This window comes from Pantherophis guttatus, chromosome 2 (assembly GCF_059756535.1).
Source record: "Pantherophis guttatus breed Tessera chromosome 2, ASM5975653v1, whole genome shotgun sequence".
NCBI classification, from domain to species: Eukaryota; Metazoa; Chordata; class Lepidosauria; order Squamata; family Colubridae; genus Pantherophis; species Pantherophis guttatus.
This window is the reverse complement of record NC_142064.1, coordinates 69,205,849-69,228,597: the sequence shown is the minus strand read 5'-3', so window position 1 is coordinate 69,228,597 and position 22,749 is coordinate 69,205,849. Positions and strand designations below refer to the sequence as shown.

The 22,749-nt window shown below is 39.8% G+C and overlaps 1 protein-coding gene and 1 pseudogene across 6 annotated transcripts in view; both read right to left on the bottom strand.

Annotated features, from left to right (window-relative positions):
• The window catches only part of TRPM3 (transient receptor potential cation channel subfamily M member 3), a 319,398-nt gene that overhangs the window by 222,027 nt on the left and 74,622 nt on the right, over positions 1-22,749 (bottom strand). The window lies entirely within an intron of this gene.
• On the bottom strand, positions 5,890-7,057 carry LOC148115144 (uncharacterized; annotated as a pseudogene).

The following is a 22,749-nucleotide window of genomic DNA, read 5'->3' as shown; positions in this document are numbered from 1 at the left end:
AAGGAGTCCCTCTCCATGCCTCTCTTTTTGCATCTGCAGGATTCCCAATGGAGATTAGGAGAGAAGGATTATAGGCTCTGTGTATGTTTGGATTTTGACAACCAGTGTCCATGCATGCTGGAGGTTAGAATCCTTCTCTCCCTGCCTCTGTGGAGCTCTGATCACTCTCGTCTGACCATATTTACTCAGAACCCGCTCGTTCTTGACCCGACTTCTTTTTGTTTTATCACATTAAACAAAAGTAACCCATTTAAATAAGTACATAACTTAAGTATTTAACCCATTTAAGTAGTTAAACAATTAAATACTTAAGTAACCATTTACTCTGCTTTCAATTAGATTTTATGTTTCTCCTGATTTACAACTCTCTCTTGTATATAACAGTGAACAAAAACACAATCTTATCCATGGCCTTTCTAGTTTCTTTCACCAAACATTTAAATCTCACAACAGACTATTAACACTACATTTCTATCATTATCAGCATACAGCTTCTCCATCCATTTTCTTATCTTTAATAAACATTATTCAATGGTATACAGATTAATAGTAATTATATTTCATTTCTGTCTAACTTCACTGATTAATCTTTCCTATGATTCTCTGCACCATATATATGTTTTACTCATAAATCTCAGAATAAACCATCATTTATTCATCATAAATCTCAGAATAATTCATTATTCCATCTCATGAAGTGCACTATATTAAACAAAGTATAGCGGCTGTAGGAAATGAACAGGCTAAGCCAAGGGAGGGCTCAAATGAGTCTTGAGTCCCTTCATGCCCACAAGACATCTAAGTCCAACCCATATTGAATTCCTACCACTAATTTCCCTTGACTGTTAGTAGTTCAGATTCTTGTAGAGAGCATAAGCTTGCTTTTAAATCTTTATATTCATTTGAACCACTTGGATTTCCTGACTTTCCTGTGTTAAAAACAATAGTTTGATATGATACGAAACATGTTTTTAATACCATATTTTTTGGAGTATAAGACACACCGGAGTACAACAGGCACCTACCTTTTTTGGTGAGGAAAAGAAATCTCCCTCTGCCTCTGAGCAATTTTGCCTCATTGCACCAAACAGCAAACAGCCTGCTTTACTTTCATTTTCGTTTTCAGCATAGCTTGATTAGCACAAGGGGAAAAAAATCTGTTCCAGCAATTTACCTCTTTGCAGCAAGCAGCAGAGCCCTGCGCAAAATAGCTGAGAGCAAATCAGTTAAGAGTCGGGAGGCCGATCCAATCAACTTGTGCTAATTAGGTTGTGCTGAAGCTGAAAGGAGCTGCTTTTTCTTGCTGTTTGCTTGCAAGGTGGTAACTGCTGTGAGGCAGAGGCTAAAGGTGGAGGCCAGTGGGTGGGTGGGGCTACATTCGGTGTATAAGATGCACCTAAATTTTCACCCCCTTTTAGGGGGGAAAAAGGTGCGTCTTATACTCCGAAAAATACGGTAAATTGGCAAAAGTGTATGTCATGATGTCATAATGTCATAAATTAGACAGAATCTTCAGTGTTGACAGTAGTCATATTTTCAGTTTAGCTTTTCATTTCATTTCATTTCATCCAGGAGATGTTATCCTTGTTGATATGCTAATGCAGGGGCAGGCAAACTTGGCTCTTTTACACCTTGTGGACTTCAACTCCCAGAATTCCTGAGTCAGCCAAGCTATCTTAGGAATTCTGGGAGTTGAAGTCCACAGGATGTAAAAGAGCCAAGTTTGCCTACTCCTGTGCTAATGGATGAGAGAAAGATAACGATTGGAGGTCAGATTGTTCCTAAGGCAATTTTTTTTTATTCAGATTTTTATAATTTATATGTTTATAAATATAAATGGAGGGGATGTTTAATGTTCTCTGAGCTTGATTGTTTTCTTGTTTTCATTTCATTACCAAACTATGTAGCATTGCTGATGTTACCGAATAAGGTAATGGAATGTCCGCAAGAAAACAAAAGATATTCTCTTCTGATGGTATAAATGTAAATATTTTTTCATCTTATATGAGATGTATACAGTTTCAGATATTACTTTCGCACTTGAATATGCTGCAAATGTTTGCACTGTTAAATATAGAAAACATTTGTTTTCTACTTTATTATAGCTATCTTTTCAAAGCAAGTATTATCTGCTAAACTACGTGACAGCTGTTTTTATTTAGAACACAATAAGAAAATTATTTTGAAAATATAAAAAGATTGCTTGGTGTGAAAGCAGTGTCTTTTTTTCAGTTTGGGTTTGGTTAAAAGGCAAGATTCTTTTTTTATGTAAAAGCAGCAAAAATTAGTATTTGAACAGCAGTGAATAGGAAATGGTGTTAATTAAAGGGCTGTGAAAAGATTAGCAATACAATTTTAACACTCAGTGAAATTCTAAAAAAAAAAAACTACCTAAAAGAATTTCAACATTTATGTGGAATGCTAATTTCTAGGTTAATTTTTGCTGGGTTAACCAAATTAATCTTGAAGTGACAATGAAAATAATTAAATAATTACAGACACTGCAATATTGAATACCAGTTGTGAGATCTTTATAGAAATATATTGGTTCCATAAAGAAATTAAAAAAAAAAAAAACAATAATAAGGTTTCACTTAGTTCATAGTAACTTAAAATTATAAATATAGAAATATTGTTTAGATTAAACAATCTTTAGATTAAAGCTGTGACTAAACATCCTAGAACAGGAAAAGTAAATTAAGATTAATGATTAGAGAGGATTAAGTTTTCTTCCATTGTCCCACAACTACTTTTTTTTTAAATAACTATTTTCTAGGTAATTTGAGGTTAGAAAATATGAATCTTCTATTTCCAAAAGTATTTGCTGTGGCAATTCATAATTCTCAGGCTTTTCAAATCTCTTTCCCAGATAGAAATGGGAAACTCTAGGCCCGGATGGCGAACCTACGGCACGCATGCCAGACATGGCACACAGACCCTTCTCTGTGGGCATGCATGCTGTCCTCCCAGCCCAGCTCCAATTGGGTTTCTCCAACGTGTTTCACTCAATCAATACCAACATCTCGCAAAAGAAAAAGATCTTGTGAAGTTGGAATTGATTGAGTGAACTTTTTTACTCACACGTTTCACAATGGCGGAGACGGGGGCCCATCCTCCTCCTGAAGCCCATTATGACGCAGAGCCACAATGCGACCCATGCAGCTCTTTCACCCCTCTGCTGCAGCTTCCTGTCACCCTGTTGCAGCAGAGAGATGAAAGAGCTGTCACCCTGTCATGGCGGTGGCGATGGGTGGAGCCTTAGTGCAGGAGCGAAGCGCCCCTGCACTTGCCTTTGCACGGCAACAGGATTCGACCTCCTTCGTGGAATTTGCTCCCAGCAAAGAGGACTGGGAGAGAATAGCGGTGGTGGATCTTTCAGGGTGAGGGCCATCCCCCAAGCCTGGCATTCCTCCTCCCTTGTCGGTGGGGCCAAGAGAAAGAAGGGGGTGGTGTGGGGAAGCCCTCCCCTCTCCCAGCCGAACACAAAAGCCCAGCGGGGGGAGGGATTGGCCCAACAGAAGCTCCCCCATTAGCGAGTCAGGTGGTGGAGAGGCTTGGCCCAGCTCTCACAGCGGGACACTGTTCGGCACTCCAGATGCAAGCTGCCACCTTTGAAATGCACTGTGCCTTTGAGAAAGCTGAGCAGTGATGGCTGGGGCTGTGGGGGGGGCAGTGGAGACATCAGGGCTGCTCCCCCCCCCCACTCCTCAGCAAGCCAGGCCTGAAGGAGCTCGGAGAGTCGCAGGCTGAGTGCCGGAGGGTCAGAAGGCATGCTCCCACATTGCCCCAACAAACATTTTCAGTGCGCCCTCCTCTGTCCCAAAATGGGATTAAGTGGAGGGTAAGGGTAAGGGAGCAGGGGGAAGGGTAGGGGGGCTTTTAGGAGGAGAAGCCCCGCTGTCTTTCCTTTTGGCATGGGGAGGGGGAGAAGACTCAATAAAAATCCAATTTCCCCCAATAAATGGGGAAAATAAAGGCCTGGTGGTCCAAAATGTGGGGTGGGGTCTTTCATTGAAGGATCGGAGAGGCAATCAGTTGAAATCTGGGCGGGAGGCTATTCAGAGAGGGATCTGCCTGGGTCTCTTCTTCCCTCCCCCTTAGATTCCCCCCTCCCAGCTTTCTTCCCTAGCCTCATTTTAAGGGGTGGGGGAAGCAAAGTGGGACAATAGTAGCTAAAAGGCTGCAAGGTGGGAGTGGATAGAGAACCCCCTTTGTGCTATCAACTGGCTCTTTGCCTCCCCACCCGCTTCAGAGCATTTCTGTGGGGAAGCGAAGGGCCTTGGTTGGAGGCAACAGGCATAAAACACAGCAGCATCTCCAGACCACACCAAGTTCTCAGACTGGTAGCCCTTCAACCCTCTTTCTCGCTCTCCACTCCCCCTGATCCAGAGGGGACCTTCCTCCCTCCGGGTTTCCTGGTTCACGTTTCTGAATCTTGTTTTTTTTCTGGGTGGGGGGAGGAGAGACACTCTCCAAAATGTCTGCTTAAATCTTGTGCTGGTGCAAAGTCCTGATTATTAAAGACGGGGATGGGAAAAAGATGCCTTTCCCAAGGACCCAGGGAAAGTGGAATAAAAATAACTGTATGTGTGTATGTGTAAATAACAGCCTGGGATAGCTTCAGCAACAAACAACAACTGCTGTTATTTTTGCTGAGAGCTCCTAAGATACACAGCATTCTTTAATAAATACTAACAATAACGAACCATAATATACAGGATTAAAGGAAGGAAGGTGAAATCAGAGGGGAAGGAAGGAAGGAAGGAAGGAAGGAAGGAAGGAAGGAAGGAAGGAAGGAAGGGAAAAGAAGGAAGTGTCAGAGTATATTCATCAATTGGAATAGGACATAGTAACAAAGTCATCCAATTGGGAGCTGAGACAGACTGGAGCCAGGGCATGTCTTAGTCTGGAGCTTCTGAGTCTGTGCAGAGCTAAAATGAAACTAGTCTCTCTGCTGTACTCTGTGTGTGGTGAACATGTCTGCTGATCTGAGCTGAAGAACCACTGTTGGTATTGTAAATATGCTTTATGTGTTATTATGAATATAAAGAAGTTAATGAATCAGTTATCTGTGTGTGCTTCTGGATTTGATTTTTGTAAGAAAATCTGACAGGAAGGAAGGAAGGAATAAGGAGGATGTGATGGCCCTCCGGAGGCTACTACACTACACTCCCATCATTCCTGAGTTGTGCTGTTAAAGAAATCCAGTGCTACCAGGGAGAAGTCAAGTTGTGAAAGAGTGATTGAAATTCCTCACAGAGAGTGGTGAGGATGGCAGAAAAGATAATTGATAGTTCACTTCCTTCTATCCAAGACATAGCACATAAGCGATGGGGGCCTCTCAGGGTCCCGCTAGCATGGCCATCAATTTGGTAGGGCCGAAGAGAGACAGAATGGCAGAGCACAGTACTGATAATGACTGCCCGCGTGGCAGAATCGGAGAAATTTCCTGTGGCCCAAATGAATGGGGACATGGAGGTAAGCCTCTGTCAGGTCCACTAATGTGAGGAAATCTCCCTCCCTGACACTCTCCAAGATAGTCTGGAGAGACTGCATCTTGAACCATTGATAAGCAATCCGACGGTTCAGAAACTTGAGATCGAGAATTGCCGTCCATCCCCTCGAGGATTTCTGGATCATGAACAGGCGAGAATAAAAACCCTGTCCGTGCTGCTCCCATGGAACCGGCTGCACAGGCTGAATGTCTAGATGTTTTATGGCTGATTCCACAAGAAGCTGTCTTGTCCGATCCCATGAGAGGGATTGGAGAGGAATTCCAGGGAGAGGCCTGACCTGACTGTCTCCCTGATCCAAGCATCCATGGTGGTGACCTCCCACTGGCTGGCAAAAAGAGCCAGATGGCCCCCAATGGGAGGGGTGGATGTGCAGTCAGTGGGGACGTCGGAAGAGACGACACCTCCCACCCCAAAAGGGCTGTTTGGATGGGCCTCTGTGTCCTTGATCGCCCTGTCTATCCTGGGGTCTCCCTTGACAAGAGGGGGAAAATCTTTCTGCCTATGGTCCTGTAAAGCCAGCATCCAAACCTCGAAAGGGATGAAAATAAGAAGTCGGTCTGGGTTCTGCCCAACGGGACATGCTCGGAAGGACTTTATGCTTATCCCTGGATTCGACCAGTAGGGTTCCAGGGATTCTCCGAATAGTTTGTCGCCTGTGTATGGGGCGGATGCCAGCCTCCATTTATTCTTAGCGTTTGCCTGCCACTGGCGGAGCCAGAGAAGGTTACAAGATGTAATTGTGGAGCCAATACACTTGGCTGCAAATCTGGAGGTGTTTAAAGTGGCATCCGCCGAGAATTCAAGGGCGGCCACAATTTTGTTTAAATCCTGTTGTGACCTGGTGTCTGAAACAGGTAAGTGCTCCTGCAGTTGTCGCAGCCAGAGCAGAGATGCCTTGTTAAAAAAAACCACAGCAGTGGAGGCCTTAATAGCCCAAGCTGCCGCCTGGTGAGCCTTGACCAGTGATTGCTCCGACCGCTTATCCTCAGGGCAGAGGCTTTCCTCTGGGGGCCCTGTTAGGACTGATGGGGTGGAAAGGGCTACCACTGGAGGGTCCACGGTGGGGTTCAGGCCTGAACCCATATTGTAAAGGCACCTATCTAGGCTGTTAGGATTGGGGCCAGAGATAGATGCAGACCACTGTCTCTGTACCACATCTCTGAATAATCTAGGAGCTGGTACCTTCTCGGCCTCAAAGGCAGGTTCCTCAAACAAGGGGACTGAAGGCTCTGCCTCACCCAATGTAGGGTCTGGTAAAGGTCAGACAGTGCCCAGCCGGGTGATGGTCTTGGCATTGTGAAGGAGAGAAAGAGCTGAGGCTTGAATAACCCCATAAATGGGGGCTGATCAGGTGACAGGTCCTCATCCTCAGACAGGTCCTGATCCCGCATCTCCTCCCCCACAAGGGAACCGTGGCTGGGAGAGGCCAAAGAGTAATCCTGATCCTGAGAATATCCTAGGTCCCCTGGCAACTGAGGCTGTGGGTGATACTCCTGAGCTCTGGAGAGGTCAGAAACCCAAGAGCCTGTCCTCTGTTGCATTTCTTGGCAATGTAATATTGAATTGCATTGTAAATGAAGACAGCCAGGTTGGCCGGAATTTGTGGCCCATTCAGTTGTTCCTGTCCAAGGCCCGCTGCCGTGGGCGTAAAGGTAGGTTCTGCCTGGGCCCCCTCGGGTCTGGCTAACTAGGCCAAGGACTCTGGAAGAGGCCCAAACAGCAATTTGCAGTCAACAGTAGGCCTGTTGGCTGATAGCGCCTCCCCATCTGGGGACCAGGCCACTGGGCAGAAGAAACAGGTAGAACCTCCTGTGGGTCAAGGGTAACCATGGGGGGCTGTTTGCTCCTTCATTGAAAGGGCCTTGTCCCTCTTGTTAGCTTCCCTAATGGCCTTCTCAATGGCCCTTTCAATAGCCCGATGTCTCTTGCTGGCCTACTTTTCAGATGCCTTTGAGGCTTTTCTGAAGTTTTTGGTGGTAGGGGGCTGGGTGGTCTTTCTCCTCTTTGGCGGGCCCAGTTGTGAGGGCCCCACCTCCTCTTGGTCAGGCCCCAGAAGGCCTGGAAGGCTGCATTTAGAAGGCTGATCTGATGGGGCGGTGGCCATCTTGAAAGGCTACTGAAGCCTGAATAACTAGGCCTCTAAGGCAGCCACATGGCCGTCTGAGCAGCCGGACAGCTATGCAACCTAAAAGGACTGCTTAACAGGCCCGAAGGCCCCGATCCTTGTCCCATGCCGATCCAACCGCTGGGGGGGGGTAGCTACTGATGCAGCTGCAAGGCCTTACCACGTGGTGCAAGACTGCCCATCCTGCACTGCCATGGGGGATGTTTCGGTCTTACCCAGCTCTGCAGCTATCAGCTTCTAGAGGAAGGCGGTAAGTGGCAGGTAATGTGTGCCACCTGTGGAATCCAACACCACGGGGGCAAGCCCCTGAGTGACTCCGCCGATCCAGTCTCCAATGGAGATGGTGGGGGTGGGGGAAATGGAAGCCTCCAAACCCCTTCTCTGCCAGCCAGGTGTATGGACAAGGCCCAGGAACGCCACCCTGGCAATCTGCCAACTAACAGATTCACGCCGTAGAAATGGCCTTCAGCGGGCTCTGGCTGAAGCGCCGTTTACGCTGGGAGAGCAGGCCCCTCTACCAGCAGGGCTGGGGGGCGCCTGCAAAGAGAACGCCATAATATGGCCTTCAGCGGGATCAAGCAATAGCCCTTCGTGCTGGGAAAACTGAGGGCTCAGCCAGGAAGCTGGGAGCCCCCAGCAAGATCCTGCCACAGATCGGCCTTCAGCAGGAACAGGCAGTATCACCCTTCACGCTGGTATGGCTCAACCAACTGAATGGGAGCAGATCTGATGTCCAAGGAATCAAAAATGGGCAGCTCAGCAAAATACATCTGTCAAGATTAGACTGAGTCTGAAAGCTGGGAAGCAAGAGGAAGAGGAGGAGCTTAACAGCTTGCAGAATCAGTCCTATCAGATATCAGACAGAGTTAACCCATTCCTGACTGCTGGTCCCACCTTCATGGAGAAACAGTCTGTGAGAAGACAAAATATGTTGCTGCTATAAGATGAAGGATGGCACACTAAAGCCTAATATATTGTAATATTCCAGGCAGCAAAATGGCAAAGATAAGAATTATTGTAAGAAGTAATCTCCTGTGAACAAGATTACAACCAAACTTCTGAAATACTTTTGTGACATTTCTGCAAAGTAAAGTTTTATGAGACCAGCAGAGTAAAACAAGTAGGGTGAAGTATTTAACACCTCCGTTAGGCATTTAAGAAGAAACAAGAAAATAAAAAGTCTGTTAAAAGTTGATATGATTAAACACATATCACAATAAGAAAGTGGCTGCACTATGACGAACTATTATTATGTGTATTTATTTCACTAAAAAATTACCCTAGAGGAAATTAGTTCAGCTCAAGGCCTTCAGTAAAAGAACTGCACAATAGAGGCTTGACACAATGTCAACATGCTGAAATTCTCTGTCTTTTCTAGGGCAGTTTTACAAAATAACAATGCTTTCAAAAATGCTAAATATACTAAATATAACTTAAGTATGAGAATTCATGCAGTGCCTTTTTTTAAAAAGAAGTCTAATATATTATAAAATATTGCAAACCCTACTTCTATGTGTTAAAAGGAAACAAGGTTGATAATCCTTGGGCTCTATACACAACTGGCTTTGCAGCAAAAATGATAGAGCCATCTTAAGAGAAAAAGATAATGATTAATATTCTGGTTTTATGGATATGTATTTACGTTCTTTGTTAATGTACTAATCATACTGCTAACATAGTACTGAACAAGTTTAGGAAAGGAATTAAAATTAAGGAGATATTTCTTAAATGAAGAATTAAAAAAAAAAGCCTACTTCAAAGCATTCAACATCAATGGGACTATTTAAAAGGCACCTGAAATCAGTCTTAAAATCAGTTTACAATGATGATCCCTGCACTTCTTAAAAAACTTCAGTTTCAACAAGCAAAGCCTCTGTTTCTATAACACTTGGCTGTTATTAGAGGATAGATAATAATCCTTTAACAATGGACAGAAAAGAGCATAAAATCCAAATGATTTCTTCCTCCACATTAATATAATTCTGCAAAAGTAGATATTCACAATCTTTTCACTTCCTACAAGTTTAAATCAAATGAATATTGGCTTCAAATAAGTTATGTCTAGACTAGCTTTAATCAAAATAAATAAATAAAACATCAAAACTTTATTCACTAATTTGTATTTATTTATATACTGTAAGTCATTAAGCTGATGAAATACCAAAGACATTGTTTATGTGCATCTTCCTGCTTTTTTTCCACTCTGCAAATCAGTTTTGTAGGCAAATCCACAATTAACAATTAAATTAAAATTGGCAAACTCTGATTTGTGCTTCAAAAATATCAATCTCAAGACACAATATACAATCAAGTGCAGAGGAACCTGAATGATTTAGAAACTAAACAGGGTCAGCACTGAATAATTTTAAATTTTAAGAGGTCCACAAGAAATTCCAGGGATGTAAATTGCATCAATAATAACAATGGCAATAAGATAAAACATCAATAAGTCAGGCACTAGCTTTTTTACTCTGGCACTAAAATTGCCTTCTCTTGTGTTTCTCTATAATATTCATTAATAAAAAGAGCACAGCTCTTAATATAATATATAGAAGATAGGTCAGATCACCCCAACGATGCCCTTGAAGTGATGTCCTGGTGCCTGGAGGCAGTACGGATCTGGATGGGGAGGAACAGGCTCAGGCTCAACCCATCCAAGACCGAGTGGCTGTGGTTTCCGACGTCCCGATATAGCCAGTTGACGCCATCACTGACTATTGGGGGCGAATCATTGGCCCCCACGGAGAGGGCTCGCAACTTGGGCGTCCTCCTGGATTCACAGCTGTCTTTAGAAGAGCACTTGACGGCCGTGACTGGGAGGATTTTTTATCAGGTCCGCCTGATTCGCCAGTTGCGTCCCTTTCTGGATCGGGACTCGTTACGCACGGTCACTCATGCCCTCGTCACCTCCCGCCTGGACTATTGTGATGCTCTCTACATGGGGCTCCCCTTGAGGAGCACCCGGAGGCTCCAACTGGCGCAGAGTGCGGCCGCGCGGGTGGTAATGGGAGCGACATGGCGCTCCCATGTAACACCTCTCCTGCGCGAGCTGCACTGGCTCCCGGTGGTCTTCCGGGTGCGCTTCAAGGTTTTGGTTACCACCTTTAAAGCGCTCCATGGCTTAGGGCCTGGTTATTTACGGGACCGCCTACTACCACCAATAGCCTCCCACCGGCCAGTACGCTCTCATAGAGAGGGACTCCTCCGGGTGCCGTCAGCCAAACAGTGTTGACTGGCGGCCCCTAGGGGGAGAGCCTTCTCTGTGGGGGCACCTACCATCTGGAATGAGCTCCCCCCAGAGATACGGAGGATCCCGGATCTGCGCTCCTTCCGCCGTGCTGTGAAGACCTTTTTATTCCATCAAGCGGGCTTGGCCTGATCTCTTCCCTTTTTAAATATGTAAATTTTAATCTGTTTTTAAATTATTGGGGTATTTTAATTTGTCTGGGCCAAAAAGTTTAATTTGATTTTATCGGGTTTTTAAATTTTGTGTATTTATGTATTTTATTGTTGGCTGTTCACCGCCCTGAGTCCTTCGGGAGTAGGGAGGTATACAAATCAAATAAATAAAATAAATAAAAAAATAATATTTGGTTGTTTAGTCTGCAGCTCTTTCTCCTGTCTCTGAAGGTCATTCCCACATACCACCATTACAATACATAAAAAGTGGATGAGCTATTTGGACAATGATGAATATCTGCTTAGGATTTTTTTTCTTTGTCCTGACTACATAGATTAAGCATAAGTGAATATGGAAAAGTAATGGATAAAAGTATTATTGATCTGATTCTTTGAGATGAAAGATTGAAATAATTCAGTGAAAGACACAAGAGTGCTAAGAGGTTCAGAATGTGTGACAAACTATTAATAGTTCCAAATGTGACAAACTATTACTTGGCAGCCTAGAAGTGGGGAAAAATGGACATGAAAGAAAAAAGAAATAAAGAAAATTAAAGTGGAATAATTGCAAAGAGAAATAATAAGACATAAATGTAAAAATAGAGCAGTCTGTAGAGGTTCTGCTTTAAGGTATTTAATGAGACAAAGTCAATTAATTTCTTGGTCAGAGATGAATGCAGTCTTGAAAGTCTTCTTTTTTTGTCTGCAGAGATTTCCTGAATAAACAGGGCCAATATTCACAGGTTTTTGTTTTGGAGGGCAGCTTCTAGGTCTAGGATGTCCTTTAGAGTTAAGAGTGTATAAAATTTTTAGTTTGCCTTTTTTGAAAGTTGGATGTCTTGGTGGGTGAGGCACTAAGAAGTATTCTCCCCAATTTCAGACCATTGAAAAAAGGAATAAGGGACAAAATGTGTTTTAAACTCAAAGTGAAGATAATCCATACAATCCTGTCCCCAAAACAGTGGTATGCAACAGTAACCTTGCATCTTATGATGCAATCCTCATCACAGGAACATTGCTCTAATAACTAGTGCTGAATGCTATTTTATCTACTCTAATTAATTAATATTTATAGTATCTATATAAGTAATGCCCATTTGATTACAACTATCTTAAGGATTATTTGAGGAATGCTACAATATCCATCTAAGGCTTCTAGTTCATAGATTAAATACGTTCCTTCAAATTCACAGTGAGAGTACTTGCATGGTATAATCTTAATATAATTGGATATTCAAAATATATTATTCTATTAATTTAATTCTGAGCTGTGCATAAATTTTTATATTTAGGATTAAATTTTATCTACGTTAAAGTGCTGTATCATTAATCTATCCAGACAGCCTGTTTTATTTTCAACATTTGACTGAAGAAGAATTTCTTATCTAGTGTGTGGCACTTCTGTTTTTCTGGACTAGGAGAAAAAAAGGAAAGCCTGAAGAGCTTAAAGTTATAGACTGGTATTGATAACTTCCCTTCCCAGCGTGCCAAATGCAAGAATTGTTCCCCTTCTGGTGAGCTTCCTTCTCTATGAATAATTCATGATTTCATGAATTTCAAAAACTATTAGATTAGAGAGATATCTAATTCCCTTCCAAAAGATAATACCCAAAAGCACTTTACTGGCATTGTTTTCTTGGAATTATTGTTTGTCCGTTTTGTATGTTGTTTTAATGTATTTATGTTGGTTTGTTTTTTTTTTATTATTAATAAAAATATTTTTTTTAAAAAGGAATTATATAAGAATATATATACTACATGCACACACACGGAGAGAGGGAGGGAGGGAGGGAGAGAGAGAGGAGTGGGGAGGGAGAATGGTTTCCCTATAAAACAGCAAATTTGCATAGTAATTCAGTTCGTCCTTTTGAGATTTTCTTTGGCAGCCTTGCCTGACAATAAAAGTGTTTCTTTCAGGGACACATAAGAGATTAGACAGTCATTAGTCCAAAATTGTATAGGATCTCCTGCTTGAGCAGGAGGTTGGACTAGAAGACCTACAAGATCCTTTCCAATTATGTTATTCTGTATTCTATATTTAACTATTTGTTTAGAACAATCTTTCCTAACTTAATACCACATACATTTGCTATGAGTTACAGGAGTTAAAGTCCAAGACCCCTTTCAACTTATATATTTTATGATTCTAGTTTGAGGAAGGTTTGCATAATGAATCTCTTCAGAAGATAAGAAAGAAAAGGCTTTCTCATCCTTTTTTCTTAGCAATAAACCAGGGAGAAGAGGCAATAACGCTCAAGTTTTTATAATCCAATCAAGTTGATTTCTATCAATCAGGTTCATTTACACACTACATGACCTCTATGAAGCATTTTGAAGTAGACAATGATATTTTCTTGTCTGTTGGATTTAGTATGTAGAACACTACTCAGAGCTCCTATCAGTAGACTTAAAGGAGCTTTCAAAAATGGTGTCCATTAGTAACCCATTCCAAAATCCTATTAAGCTTGAAGCTACAAAAAATATTCTCATTTACATTTCACACAAAAAAAGGAAGGATGATACATTTTGTTCCTTCCTCTATTAACTATTTTTTGTAGAGGTGATTGAGTAATTACTATGGTAGGATCCTTGTTAGTTGGAGTCCTGGGGTCAGGTGAGGCAAGTGTCCCAGCAATGAGGGAATCACCAGGCCACAATCTCTGCATTTCAGATAGAAATGTGACCTTTAGTACAGCTTCATATATATTGTAGGTGAGTTAGAAGTAAATCAATAGCTACCAAATACCAACAAAAGACTGGACTAATTTCAGCAGCAGTGGAAAGATGGGATGTGGAAGTGCATCCGGGGGGATCACAGTTTGCTCTAGGGCAATATTGTTTGCTATGAAACAGGTCTTAAAAGGTAATTCTTGGTTACAAAAATGACTGATTATTGACATGAGATAAAGAGCTACCCAGTATAATCAATTTAGTATATCTTTACAATGTAAAGGTATACAATGTAAGTAACAATTGTTTCTTTCTATTCTTTTTCTGCTTTTGATGTAAGATAGAAAAACATTACAGAGGGTGGTGAGTACAGCACATAACATCGTGGGCTGTCCCCTGATACCACTAGATGAGATCGCTAGGGCTCATTGCCTTAGAAGAGTGAGGAAAATTCGCAGGAATGACTCTCACCCTGGTCATCACTTCTTTACCCTCCTGCCATCGGGAAGAAGATATAGTATAGCCAGCTGCACAAACAGGCTGAAGAACAGTTTTTATCCGTGGGCTGTCAGACTTCTGAATGAGAAATGACACCATAACTATATAGTATGATGGACTGCAGGGCCAGTGTAATGTGTAACATGTTCACACTGGTGCAATAGGACTGGGTGTTTTGTTAATATTATTTATTGGGTTAGGGATTTTCTGTCTTCACTGTGAGTTATATTGTGTTGGGGGGGTGCACTGAGGGAGCTAAGCCAATCTCATTGTACATATGTTGTGAACTGACAATAAAGATTTATTATTAAGATTGTAGGTGGGTCAGATGGACTGAGAAAAATCACTCAAGAATACAGTACATATTGGGGCATCAATCGTGTATTGTTGATTACTTTGAGGGTGTTTTTTTTCTCTACCTGTAACTCTAGCTTAAGGAGATATAAACATTAGCAACTGAGGAATTCTATAGTGGCCAGTTTCCAGTCTAACCATGGAGACAACAGATTTGCAGTGTAAAAAAGATGGTATTTACCCAAAATTTAGCCTACCCATGTTTTGTGAAATGATGATATGTGCCTTACAACAAACATGTTAAGTTCCTTTTCATTTTAGGTCAGAGTTGAGTCTAAGCTGACCTTAATAAACACAGTCAGTTCACCTTATGTGTCCTTGCCTTCTCATAAATGAACAACACAATAGAAATATGAAGTAGAGAGCAAGAATTGCGCTCTCTAATCTTCATAGTACTTTTTTTTTTTTTTTTGCAGAAATCCTATCCTATTGTGTAACTTAAGATGGGGGACCCATTCTATGGGTTAAGGGTTGCATAGTCTCTTGGAGGGGCAAAAGGCAATGAGTTGGTCAATAGATTTTAAGATATTGCCTAATGCTACATGAAAAGAGAAACTAGAAGCTTCCTCCCCCCCCCATGTTTTAAAGTTTTATTAAATATAGAAAATTCTATTTCTAAATAAAGTGTGTTGTCTGCGTACAAATAATTTTGAGAAATAATAATAATAACATTTACAATAATATTCATCACATTAATATTGATCTCATAATAATAGTAGTATTTGCTGGTCCATTTTAATAAACCTTCCTTACAAAATTAATCCTTCTTTTATATTTCCATATTTCTAACTTCTGATTCTGTTGGTTAGCCATTGATAAAATGAGTTTCATGTTAAAAAGTATTCAGTTTCTTCCTTTTCCTTAATTTTAAGTGTTAATCTATCCATTTCGGCACATTCTAGTATTTTTTAAATTACGTTTTCCTTTGTAGGGATCTCTTCACTTTTCCATTGTTGTGCAAATACAATTCTAGCTGCAGTTAGCACATGTAAAATTAAGATTGTATTCCTTTTATTATATATTTCCAGTAAAATGCCCAACAAAAATATTTCTGGTTTTAGATCTATGTGTTGCTTTGTCCTTTTTTCCAACCATGTATGTATTTTTGTCCAATATTTTTTGCCTTTGGGCATGTCCACCACATATGATAATACGAACCTGGTGTTTGATTACATTTCCAACATTTAGTGGACGTGTCCTTAAACATCTTTGCCAATCTTGTGAGTAAAAAATGCCATCTATAAAACATTTTATAAAGATTTTTTTTATAAGTAGTTGACATCATTAATTTATAATTCCTGTCCCAGTTTCTGCCATTTATCTAATTCCATGGTGTAACCAAAATTTTTGGCTGATACTATCATTGTCTCCTTTACTTGCTCTCCTTCCATTTTAATACTCAATAGAAAAGTATATATTTTTTAAATTAGCTTTTCATCCGTCCCTGTTAATATCAGTGGTGGAATTCAAAAATTTTTACTACCGGTTCTGTGGCGTGGCTTGGTGGGCATGGCAGGGGAAGGATACTGCAAAATCCCCATTCCCTCGCCACTCCTGGGGGAAGGATATTGCAAAATATCCATTCCCACCCCACTCTGGGGCCAGCCAGAGGTGGTATTTGCTGGTTCTCCAAACTATTCAAAATTTCCACTCCAGAACCTGTCAGAATCTGCTGAATAGCACCCCTGGTTAATATCTGGACTAGTTCTGTTGGTTCTTTATAAAAACCATTTTAGCATCTTTCTCATATCGAGATTGTATCTGCATTTGTGGCCACCATGTTGTATCAATCTCTTGACTGTTCAATTCTTGCTTAGTTTTGAGCTCCCCCTCTTCATTCAAAATATCTTTATATCTTGCAATTTTTTCTATGTTAATAACATTTGGATGTATCAGTGCCTCCATGGTAGAAAGCCAGACTGGTATTTTCAAGTAGTGCTGTTCTTTAGTTTTGACCACACTGACAATAATAGTGCATTTCTAATATAGCTATGCATTTTGTTTTTCCCATACCATAAAAAGGCCATACCACCCCAGTTGGAGATCATGTCCCTCCAAAGTTAATAATCTTTTATGCCTCAAACTAATCCATTCTTTCACCCATGTAAGTACCGAAGCCTGATAGTATAACACCCAATCTGGCAACCCAAAGTCCCCATTGTTTTTAGACTCCTGTAGCATTTTCAGACTTATTTTTGCTTTTTTTCCCTTGCCAGATATATTTTAACATTGTTTTATTTAATTCTTCAAAGTATTTTGTCTCCCAGCTTTATCAGAATTGTTTGGGATAGATATAATAGTCTCAGCAAAATATTCATTTTTATAGTAGCTATTCTTCCTGTCAAAGACTATTGTAAATTTTTCCACTTCTCCAGGTCTGATTTAATTTGTTGCATCAGTTTACAATAATTGTCTTCTTTGATGGTTGCACATCTTGCCGTTAGCTGAATTCCAAGGTATTTTACTTTTCTTAACTATCTGAATATTTGTCTTCTTTATTAAGTCTTTTTTCTGTTTATTCATAAGATTTTTGACCAGTACTTTGGTTTTTTCTTTATTTATTTTCAGTCCTGCCACTTCATCATACTCTTATTTTTTTAAATTAACTTGGGTCCAGTTTCTTGTGGATCCTCTAATATGAAGACCAAGTGATCTGCGAATACCTGTAGCTTATATTTTTCTTTTTTTATTTCCATACCTTTTATTTCTATATCTTGTCTAATATTTCTGTTTAACACTTCCAATGTCAGTATGAATAGTAGAGGGGATAATCCTTGTCTTGTGCCTTTTTTATATTAAAGTTCTCTGTCAGGTCCCCATTTACAATCACCTTTGCCATTTGTTTATGATATATTGCCTTAATCATATTAATGAATCTCTCACCAAAGCAGGGGCGAAATCCAGCAGGTTCTGTCAGGTTCTGAAGAACCGGTAGCGGAAATTTTGAGCAGTTCAGAGAACTGGTAGAGGAAATTCTGAGTAGTTCAGAGAACTGGCTGGCCCCCGAGTGGGGTGGGAATGGAGATTTTGCAGTATCCTTCCCCTGCTATGCCCACCAAGCCAAGCCCACAGAACTGGTAGTAAAAAATTTGGATTTCACCACTGCACCAAAGTCCGCATTTGGTTTGGATCACCAAATCATACTCTTTTTGGTGGAAAATTTGGCTCCGACATTATAAAAAAAAATACGTTAACGAAGATCTGCGGTCAAAATGATCGAAACTAAAATTCAAATGCCGCTACAGAAAACACCAAATAACTGATGCAAGCATGATGATGCATACACTCTTATTGGTGGGAAAACAAAAGCTATTCGCAACTGGAATGGTCCATTTCTAAAAATAGGAGTGTTCCGAACATTTTGGAAAACTATTGCGGTCACTATGACCACAAATCTGTGGTTATGGGTTAAATAAGGAACTGGACCAGGACTATGGAAAGAAATAGGAACAAAGTAAATGGTAGAAATAGTAAGGACAGAATCTAGGCATACATGACTGTGAGGGGGAGAAGTGTTTCGGAAGGGATGCACGTCAAAAAGAAAGAATGATATAGAACTGAGATATTTAATTGTGAATGTTTTAACAGCGACTATAATTGTTTTTACTAAAAATTGGAAAGGCAAGAAGATACCTACTGATGATGAAGTTATTAAGAAAATTATGGACTGTGCTGAAATGAGTAAATTGACATTTGAAATTAGAGAACAGGAAGATAAACAATATTATTTGATTTGGGATTTGTTTTACCAATGGTTAGATAATAAAGCATGGAGATGAAATATGAAATTAATGTAATGATAAAATAACATGAAGTGTTTTCTTATGTTAAATAATGGTTAAATGAGTATAATAACATAAAGGGATATATAAAACTGTTAAGAGAAATTAAATAATTGGTAATTTTGGATATGGGATCATGCACAAAAGAATTTTGTGCACAATCGACACACTGTCTGTGATTGTATTTGAATGATGGTGGTTTTATGTTTTGTTTTTGTTTAAATTTAAAAAAAAATCAAAAAAGAAAAGAAAGAATGAAATGACTAGAGTTAGTAGATATTGGGTACTAGGAGAGATTTTTTTGGAACACAGTCATTGGTAAACAAGAAAACAGTGATTTCAGGCATATGGGTTAGTTTTGTTGGTGCTCTTGTCTTTACCTTAGAACAAGGTTCTAAGGATGAATCAGGTTCAGATGGTAGAGGATACTGCCTGTATATCTTCTATTTCAGCCTATAGCCACCATTGATGTACAACCTACAGGCCTGATTACTTGATTTATTTGAGCTGTAAGAATTTATGGAGGGCAGGGGCTGTTAATTAATGCTTCATTAATGGTAGATGCTTGCTCTTCTTCTTGAAGGAGATGGTAGTATGGCCCTCCTAGAACATGTATCTTTCAATCCATCTGTACTAGACAATTTCCATCTAGTTTCTAATTTTCCTGGCTTAGAACACAATGGAAAAAGATTGTAATTCTGCCTGCAGTGCGAACAGTCATCTGTTCTTCACGATCTGCACACGTTACATCTTTGCTATGCAAGATGCATTGGTTTCCAATTTGTATATGAGTCCAATTCAAGATAGGTAAGTAAGTAAGCTTTTATTGCGGTCAGAGACCAAATTAAAATAGACAAAGAAACAGAGCATATTTTACAAATATGGATAGATCATGGGACAGTACACCATCTACTGTCTCAAATACAATCTGTACTGTTGATACTAGTGATCCTCTGCCGTCGGGCTTACCCGTCTCTTTTCCCGTTTTTTTCCATCCATGACTGCAGCAAAATTTTTTGCCACCTTTAGAGTGGGGTCTGCGTCCTGGAGTAGGAAATAAAGGCTGAACGTATCAGGTGAACCAGGGAATCTCTGGGAAATAGCAGAAATGAGCCTTGATCTTATATCCCGGACCAATTCAAGATATTGGTTATAACCTTTAAACCCTACATGGGATAGGACCAGGATATTTGAGGGACCACCTCTCCCCAGTTGTATCTACCTGTCCCATCAAGTCCAGCAGATTTATGTTGCTGGTCCCATTGGCTGGGGAATGTAATCAGACAGGACCTAGCCTTTCTGCCATAGCCCCCACTCATGGAACATCACTCCCTCCAAGGTGAGGTTGGCCCAAGTCATGTTGACCTTCAGAAAGGTCCTTAAAGCAATGGTTTGTCAACTACATGGGGAAGCCATAGATTTAATTTCGTTTTAAAGTATTTTAATATTTGTATTGTGTGTTTTTAATTTTGGCTGTTCACCGCCCCTAGTCCTTCGGGAGAGGGGGCGGTATAAAAATTTAAAAAATAAATAAATAAATAAAATAAAATAAATAAACTAGCCTGGGGATCCCATTGTAGAATGGTGGCTATTAGATGGTTATATGACAGTTCATGGAATGTACCCTATGTATGTTTTCCTGGTATTTGGTTTTTTTTTTTTTAAATCATTTTAATTTAAATTGGTTGTTTTATGTTTATTACTTTGTTTGCTGCCCAGAGTTATTATATGAGATAAACGTATAAATAAATGAGATTACATAAATAAAATTCTGGTTATTTGGAATGAAGCCCATTATCATGATCCCTTCCAGTTGAATTTCTTACCTGAGTGTGCGATGACTCTCATCCACCTCTGGATGGAAGTAGTACAGCCCTCAGTGTGTTTGATATCACCAATCCTGGTATCTTTCTGGATACCATCAAATTACAAGTATCCTAGTGTTTTGCCTATTGAAAAGGATGCTATAATTTCCACAATAAAAATACTAAAACATTTCTGGATTGAATTAACGAAACGAAATGATTTATAAAAATACATGAATTTTATTGTGTATTTTAGTAAAGGAGCTTCATATTTTACAAACAAATGTAAAAAGCACTAAAGCATCAATTCCAAGCTAGATAATTTTATTAAAGAGAAAATCATTGAAAGCAACAGAGGACTGCCATCAAGTGGCTGAAGTTAGTACAATTTAAAAACTGCTTTTTTCCCAAGCAAAACTATGAATGTGGAAGAAATGCCCTAGCTGAAGGGCTATAGTTCTGCAGATTAAGAAGTTCCAAATACTCCAGCCTGTTCTACCATCTCTCTGGATAATTATTTCTCTAGAGAAGGTAACAAAAGCTAGTTCTTACTGGGGACCTTAAAGATTCTTAACACATATTTATTTTATCAACTAGAATTAAACTCAAATATTTAAATAGTCACCTCTAGCTGATCCAATCAACATGCTGATGAAATTTAAGCATTTCTTTCATCACATTTTAAAACATCTGTATGTCTTCTATTACTTGAATACAAGTAATAGGTTATTTGCAGGACTGCATTTTCCCAATTAGGGATGTGGTGGCTCAGTGGCTAAGATGCTGAGCTTGTCGACCGAAAGGTCAGCAGTTCAGTGGTTCGAATCCCTAGTGCTGCATAATGGGTTAAGCTCCTGTTACTTGTCCCAGCTTCTGCCAACCTAGCAGTTCAAAAGCACGTAAAAATGCAAGTAGAAAAATAGGGTCCACCTTTGGTGGAAAGGTAACAGCGTTCCGTGCATCTTTGGCGTTTAGTCATGCTGGCCACATGACCATGGATAAGTCTTCAGCAGCGCTGGCTCTTTGGCTTTGAAACAGAGATGAGCACTGCCCCCTAGAGTCGGAAACGACTAGCAGGGGAAGTATGTGCGAGGGGAACTTTTACCTTTACCTTATTTTCCCAATTACATCCATCCATCCCACCAGATAATGGTCCCCTCCATCAAAGAGGTCCACCTAGTGGGACCAAGAAAAAGGGGCTTTTTTGTTGTGGTTTGCTCCTTGCAGAACATCATCCCTGTGGAGATAAGTCTGGCTCCACCTTAATATTCTTGATACTCTTCTGAAATGTCCTGAAGACATGGTTTTGCCAGTGGCTTTGGAATTCCAATTGATATGGAGCCCATCAAGTGGTTTATTTGAATGTTGTTGCCAGTGGGGTGAGAGTGTATTGGGTTTTGTATTTGGGGGGTTATTCCTGCAAGTCACCTAGAGTTATTATGAGTGAGTTGAGCAGCCATATTAATATCTTTAATAAGTATTTTTTTAAAAAGTGGAGGACAGGCTTCATACAGTGAAAAAGTGAAAGAAGCACAGAATGGCTAAAATATTCTTTTTTTCTTAAAATTTTTTTATATGGCTACCTAACTACCAGAAAAAACTCTGGGTGGTGAACAGGAATAAAAACATACATATGTACATACATAAATCAAGATTTCTCTTTAAACCCAACAGTCATTAGAACTCTTTTGTAATAGCTTCTTAACTTTTTTTCCAGTAAAGCTTCCTAATTTTTTTTCCAGCAAAGTTTATTCATCAAATGTTCTCAAATGTTTGTGAACTTGTCTAACTGGTTCTAGACTTCCTGGTGGGTGAAATATGACATATGTAAAGAAATTTTTGTTATATAAAAAGTAAGGCAGCAATAAAACCTGGACATAGTCTCTTAACTGTTTCCAGCATCTTCCTCAGGAAATAGTTTTTAAGATTTAGATGGATGTAACACTGTAAATAAATGCTGTGTTTCACACTCAGCACAAAAAAAATCCATTATGCAAAAGGATTCATTTTTTTGGTATGATATCAAAACATAATGATAATAAATTTAAATACACTATTAAGCAATGACAAGTTGTCACAGAGTAAAATTAAACAAAAGTATGCTAGTGTGATAAGATATGAAAGAAATGTTGATGTGATTTCCTAAATTCTGTAGGTGTATCCTTAAGCCTACCTAGAAGAGACAGCTAATAGCTACTAATGAAACCTTTGTATGGTAGGACAATTTGTTCTTTTTAACTAATGTTTAACGCCTACTTAAATTTACTCAAATGCAAATTTAGAGACTGTGTGACTAACATGAAGTATAATATGCTAACACAACATGATTTTGAATTTCATCAGGTACAAAATCTTTTTACCATATTCTGGTTGTTTTATTTGTTTGACAGCTTTACATATGGCTGTATATATTTGTTTTTAAAATGTTTTATTAAATTCTGAAAACAATTAAATGTTTCCAAGTTTTTGCTGGAAAACATTCTGATTCAAAAACAGACTTTCACTTCACTACATTATTTCAATTTCATTCATTTTATACACTTTTGGTTCCGAGGTAGGGTTTCCCAAACATTATGAACTATGTGGCAATTACTTTCAAA